Genomic DNA, 6478 nt, shown 5'->3' on the forward strand with positions numbered 1-6478 from the left:
GACAATTATACATTAATAGCTACTTCTTTCAGAAGCAGCCAGCCCTGCTCCTGAGAAACAGCTATTTTCAGGCAGTCTTGTTCCTGAGGAACTGCTATTTTTAGTGAGTTCTATTTCTGAGAAAAAAAAAAAAAGAAAGAAAAAAAAAAAAGAAGAAGCCATTTCTGTATCCCTCCACCACGGCCCAGACCCACTGCCGGTGGTTGACTTGCATTTTGCAATAAACATTTCCTCTTCACGTCTCAGTAGCCTGAAGAAAGCGGTTCTCCAGCCATTACAGAAAGCAGCAATTTGAGCTGGGGCTAATTACGCAGGGAGGGCTTGTGGGATGCAAAGCCGTGCTCACATACTATAGATTCCATTAGAACGAGCGGGAGATGTAATGGGGCTCTCCTGGGAGATGCAGGACTTTTAGATGCCTAATTTGGAAGTCCGTTCTGGTATCCATTTCCAACATCCCAAGAGAAATGATTAATCCTGTACTCCGGGTTTCTCTGAATCAGTTTGTAGCTGTAGTAAATATGGGCTGAATGTGGTAACGTCATTGATGCGATGGGTAAGAGCAGCTCGGGTTTTGTGGCCGTTAACTCGCTGTGCACAGTCATCTGGCAGAGATTTCAACTCAGGACTCTGCAGCTGAGATAAAAGAGGGTCCGTCAGAGCTGAGGAATGCGATGTTTTGCAATGTAAGGCTATAATATGCTGAAGGCCCCGTAAAGGCACCCCAGCAATGCTGTGTTCTCATTCCTGCAGCATCCCAACAGCATGGACCTGGAGATCTTCCATATGTTCTTGTGGCTGTGGCTTTTCAAGGGGCATTGGGTAGATGCAACCACATGAAAATTCCGGTAATACCTTATCCTCAGATTTAACGCAAATACTTGTGTCCTGAAACAAGGGTGAAGTGATTCTCACCATGCTGAAGCTGTCCTGAATTTCAGCAGAGCCCATGCAAAGTTTATCTCGGGTGTGTTATGATCACTTCCCTGCAGCTACTTCTGCCTCCAGCAGGTGTGTGGCTGAAGGTAACAGGTTTGGATGACAGTGGCAGCAGCATAGAACATACACTTGAACCATGTCTTGGTAGGTTTGTATATAGAATCATACAACCCTAGAATCATTTTGGTTGGAAAAGACCCTCAAGATCGTCGAGTCCAACCATAACCCACCCCTGGCACTGCCCCATGTCCCTGAGAACCTCATCTGTTCAACCCCTCCAGGGGGGTTGATTCGTAACAGTCTGTTATATCCCCATGCACAGAATCATAGAATCATTTTGGTTAGAAGAGACCCTTGAGATCATTGTGTCCAACCATAACCTAAATCTAGCACTAAACCATGTCCCTGAGAGCTTTATCTATATGTCTGTTCAGCCCTTCAGGGATGGTGACTCCACCACTGCCCTGGGCAGCCTGTTCCAATGCCCGACAGCCCTTTAATGCAGAAATTGTTCCCAATATCCAAGGCTGTTTCCTCTCATCCTTGTTGCTTGCTACATCCTATACTAGTAGGTCTTTCCTTGGCAGGGTGTTGCTATCTGGATTCAACAGAATCAGCAGTTTTAGTCTTGAACAGAGTCCATCCGCCCATCTTTGTTCCGGCACCGTTTGCTCAGGGGCTCTCCAAAGGCTCCGGGTGTGTGTGTGGTCTGAAGGTCACTTTTTCTCGGAGAGAGGCTCTTCTTTGCTGTCTGATTGAGACGGGGAGGCTGTTAGCGGTTCAGCATTGTAAGCAGTTTCCCTCTGCTCTTGTGCAGGCAATACTGATGAACTCGGTCCCTAAGTGAAAATTAGTTATCTTGGGTTTAACCCTCTGCAAGAGAGGAACTTGGTGCTGTTTGTCCTACAAAACCAGACACTCCCCCTGCCCTTCTTTTTTGAAAAATATTCCTCGTATCCTCCCATCTCCAGGAAAACTCATTATCTTTGGACAGTTTCTTGAAACCCAATTGCCTTTGTATTCTGGTCAGAAGCAGAGCATCGCTCAAAGTGCGAGCGAGTCGTGGCTGTTTTTATCACAATGAGAGCCCATCACTGGCGCTTTTCCCTTTTTGCTGCTTCACTAGAGAAAGGCAGGCGAAAAATGGGACAGAAATCTAGGAAATGAAGGGTAATTTACAGTTCACAAAGGAGCGGTAAAAATTAATTAGCTGTCTGAGGATCCATTCCAACCTGGGCCGTGGAGCTGGTGCCAGCTCTTTGCGTCGCATGAACTGTCTGTGCGGCGCTGGGCTGCGGAGGTCGGGCTTGTGCTGTGCAATTTAGGCTCTTTGCTGAGGCAAAAGAGCTTTAGGGCATGCAAAATGTGTACGCGCACCTAATTTGGTGTGTCGAGGAGACATGATGGTGCATATAACTCAGGTCATTACATGCTCAACTGGCTACTTCTGATGCTCACTATTAGTTGTCACAGTAACTGCTCCTGTACATTACGGATGCGGTTATCCACATAATTTAACACTGAGCACCTTTGAAAATCCAGGCCTAATTCCTCCTCCTTTTCCATGTCTGTGTCTGCATGAATGAAACACACAGCACACCGTGTCCATACGGTCCAATTCCAAAAGGGGACAGAGTCCCGGAGGGACCAGAGAGGTGACAAGATGCTGGCCCAGCTGGGCAATGGGCCAGTTGGGTCCTGCTGCGGGATGCAGGAACCGAGCAGCTCCAGCATCGCGCCAGTCGTGTTGCCAGCCCTCCAGTCAAGCCTGTGATCCCCACCTGGAGAAAGAACTTCACAAATCAGAAATGTCCTAAATTGGATCCTTTTTTGGTGCATAATTTTCAAAACTGTAATTTCCATTTGAGAACTATTTGTCCTGATCCTGAGCGTCAGCTGAACTCATTTTTTTCCCCTGTAGTTTAATTTAGGCAGCAGATGCCATCAGAATGTTAATGCCTTCTTAATTCTCACCTACATGCTTTTATTCTTATTAATTTGTTATCTGGGGCTTTAATATTCTATTTTTTTTCCTACTTTGATCAGTTGAAATAATTTGATGGCAGCATTTCAACAGGGCTTGCAATGGGAAAGTGTGTAATGGTGCATCACCAATGTATGTTGCTGTGTATCCTGCAGCGTGCTCAGCTGTTGAACTGCGAGAGCATGAATCATGTGATGTTTTTAGGTGATTATAGATGAGGCCTCACTTATCCCTGCTGTGAATAACGAGAAAGGGAACAAGTTTTAAGGCTGGTTTCCATGGTTCGGGATTTTGCTCAGTGCAATCTAAGGGGTGACAATCCAGCAGTGCGATCCCAGCCTGTGGAAATGGATCAGCATCAGTGTGGCCAGCAGGACCAGGGCAGTGACCGTCACCCTGTCCTGGGCACTGCTGAGGCCAAACCTTGAATCCTGGGGTCAGTTTTGGGTCCCTCACGACAAGAAAGACCTTGAGGTGCTGGAGCGAGTTGAGAGAAGGGAACGGAGCTGGTGAGGGGCTGGAGCACAAGTGTGATGGGAGCGGCTGAGGGACCTGGGGGTTCAGCTGGAGAACAGGAGCTGAGGGGAGACCTTCTGATCTCTGAACTGCCTGAAAGGAGCTTGGAGCCAGGGGGGGTCGGGCTCTGCTCCCCAGGAACAAGCGCCAGGAGCAGAGGAAACGGCCTCAAGTTGCACCAGGGGAGGTTGAGGTTGGATCTGGGGAACAATTTCTTCCCCAAAGGGCTGTGGGGCATTGGAACAGGCTGCCCAGGGCAGTGGTGGAGTCACCATCCCTGGAGGGTTGGACAAACATATAGATAAAGCTCTCAGGGACATGGTTTAGTGCTAGATTTAGGTTATGGTTGGACACAATGATCTTAAGGGTCTCTTCTAACCAAAATGATTCTATGATTCTGTGCATGGGGATATAACAGACTGTTATGAATTACCGAGAGTTTTTGCACAGGGTCTGTATTCCAAGCCAGACAAACTCTAGCCAGTACTATGCGTTCAGAAGTTTGAGTTGTGTTTGTTGGAGCACAGTGATTCCATATCAGATCTTGCTTGTGTCCAGGCAGCCTTGAAGGGCGACTGAAATGGTAACGAGCTTGGGAAAGAAAATCTCTGCATTCAGACCAAAGGCTGCATAAGGCAGGGGCTGGGTAACAGCTGCATCCAGCAGTTTGGTGGGAAAAAATCTGAGTAGGGTGAAATGGTGGTTTTCATTTGGGCAGATGTAGTCCATCTGCTGCTGGGATCAGCGATAGGACAGCATCCTCTGGAAAGCTGGGATTAAGATACACAAGCATTGCGTGCAAATTAGGCATCAGATTATGCACATGAGAACCAGGATGGGTCTTCTGGTATTTTGGTTGGCTTCCAGGTTCGGATTTGGAGTCCTTTATTTCTGGTGCATGAAGGCAGCAGCTGATGTGCTTGTGCCTCAAAAGATGCTTTTGCCCCTGACATCCGGATTCCAGCATGACCGGGTGCGGTGGCAGCCACACACTCAGCACACGCTGTCCCCAGTCCCTCCTGCTTCCCTCCGCAGGAAAGTGGATCCTTCTGCAAACCAGCCCCAGCTTGGACAGAGATACCAGAGGAGAAGGTTTCAGAGGTCCTGCCACAGGCTCTGCCCTGCCCGTCCCCCTTGAAACTCAGTCCCATTAGGAGCCGATAGCTTTTTGGCTGATGGGAACTGCTGCATGACACATTGGATATCGTGTATAGGACTTGAAGAGGTCGATGAGAATTATCTGAATCATTCATTACCCGGTGGAGTAGGTGAGGGACTGCTGTGGTCCTTATCCTTTTAGAGAAGGATGCTCAAGCACAAAAAGGTTGAGAGATTTAGTGAAGGTCCCTAAAGGAGGAAGCATCAGAGCTCAGAAACAGTGCTTGGTCCCATGCTCAGACAATTATTCTTCACTTTTTTCTCACTGAAAATAGTGTTCTAAGGATTACTGTTATTATGGCAGGTCATCTTATGCTGTAGGAACACCGTAATTTAGTATTTTCTACTGTTTTTTCGGTGGTCCATGAATCAATCCCAGTTTGCCAAGCAGTTCCCACTGTGTCTCCAGGTTAAGCTTTCTCTCTTAGGTTTTTCTGTGTGCATGGTTGGTCATTGGCTTCACAAGAGGGTTTTTCTGATTCTTGTTCAGAGGAATGAGGCTTTTTTTAAAAAAAATAAGGAAATCCTAAATGTTCGATTGCTGCTGGGACTGCGCAGAAAGATTCGTTCTTCAGGCTTCCTGAATGGTTTCTTTGGTTCTCAGCAGCTCTCTCACTGTTCAAGAACAACGTTGTTGTTTGTGTTGTTATTGCAACCAGACATTGACTTGGGCACCAGCAACCGGGTGGTCCTTGTCCTAAGGAGCTGATGAGATGAAGGTTGCAGATCAGGTCTCTCTTTATCCTTCCAGCTCTAGTACAGTTGTGAGAGGTAAATAATAGAAAGAACAGAGTGGGAAGAAGGTCTCCTGCCTGAGATATGTGTCCGGGGTAATTCCAGGATAGTGGGGAATAGGGAAATTCATATATACCCACTGGTGAATATGTATAAATGAGGGACTTGAAGAGACCTTCTGTCTATTTGGGAATAACTAGAATTCCTCCTAAATAAGACTCAGCAATTCATGTGGCAACTAGGGTGGTCTTGAACCAGCTTCTTGTTCCCTGGCTTTTTCTGCAGTATCTGTTTCTTTCTCTCTTTTTCATTTTCCCAGCCAAATGCTCAAACATGCCCAGAAAAGCCTGTTCTTTTCCCAGCTGGCTGCATCTCTGTGGAGGGAGCCTGTGGCCCTCTCCCATTTCAGGCCCGCTTGACCTTGCCTTGTAACCAGATGTTTCGCCGGAGAACTTGCACTTGGGAGAGCCTGGGTTGCATTCAGCTGCCGCTGAACTCTCTGCCTCGGTCAAGCGGCTGTAAATAAAAACAGCCCAAGGAAAACAAAACCTTTCCCAAACTGAGTTGGCCAAAGACAGGATTGAATCCAGAGATGCAGATGGCTGCTAGCACATCTGTGAGGCTGCAGAGAGAAGCTCTTCTGCCATCTCTGATTCTTCAAAGATGGGTTTCACTTAGCTGAGGGATTGTTATTTTGGGATAACAACTATTGTTCTCCTGGTTTCCAGGGGTTAGGAGATACGTGACACAGAGACCACTTCCGATGCTGCCCACGCTGCATCATCCTATTTGCAGCTGTCCGTGAATTTGAGTGAGTTCCCGGCCAAGAGTATTTAGAAAGTGGTGGCTTGCTGGCCTGAAAGTCGCAGAAGAAGGAATCACAAGAACACCATAGCAAAACGATTAGTCAGGGACATCCTTTCTTCTGAGAGGCTTGTCACATGCCTGTTGAGATTATTCACCCGGTGCTTGCAGACGGGCTTTCTGCAGAAATGCTCTTGTCTTCCACGCTCGATGAGAAGATGTGAGCCATGTCTTCTGGTGTTAAAACTACAGCAGGAGTTTAGATTGTCAGAATGTTGTTCTTCAGTTTGGGAGGCGGCCACCTCTCAGGGTTCCTGTTTTGCACAAGATACAGTGGGGCTG

This window comes from Streptopelia decaocto, assembly GCF_964273445.1.
Source record: "Streptopelia decaocto genome assembly, chromosome: 13".
Taxonomy (NCBI): Eukaryota; Metazoa; Chordata; class Aves; order Columbiformes; family Columbidae; genus Streptopelia; species Streptopelia decaocto.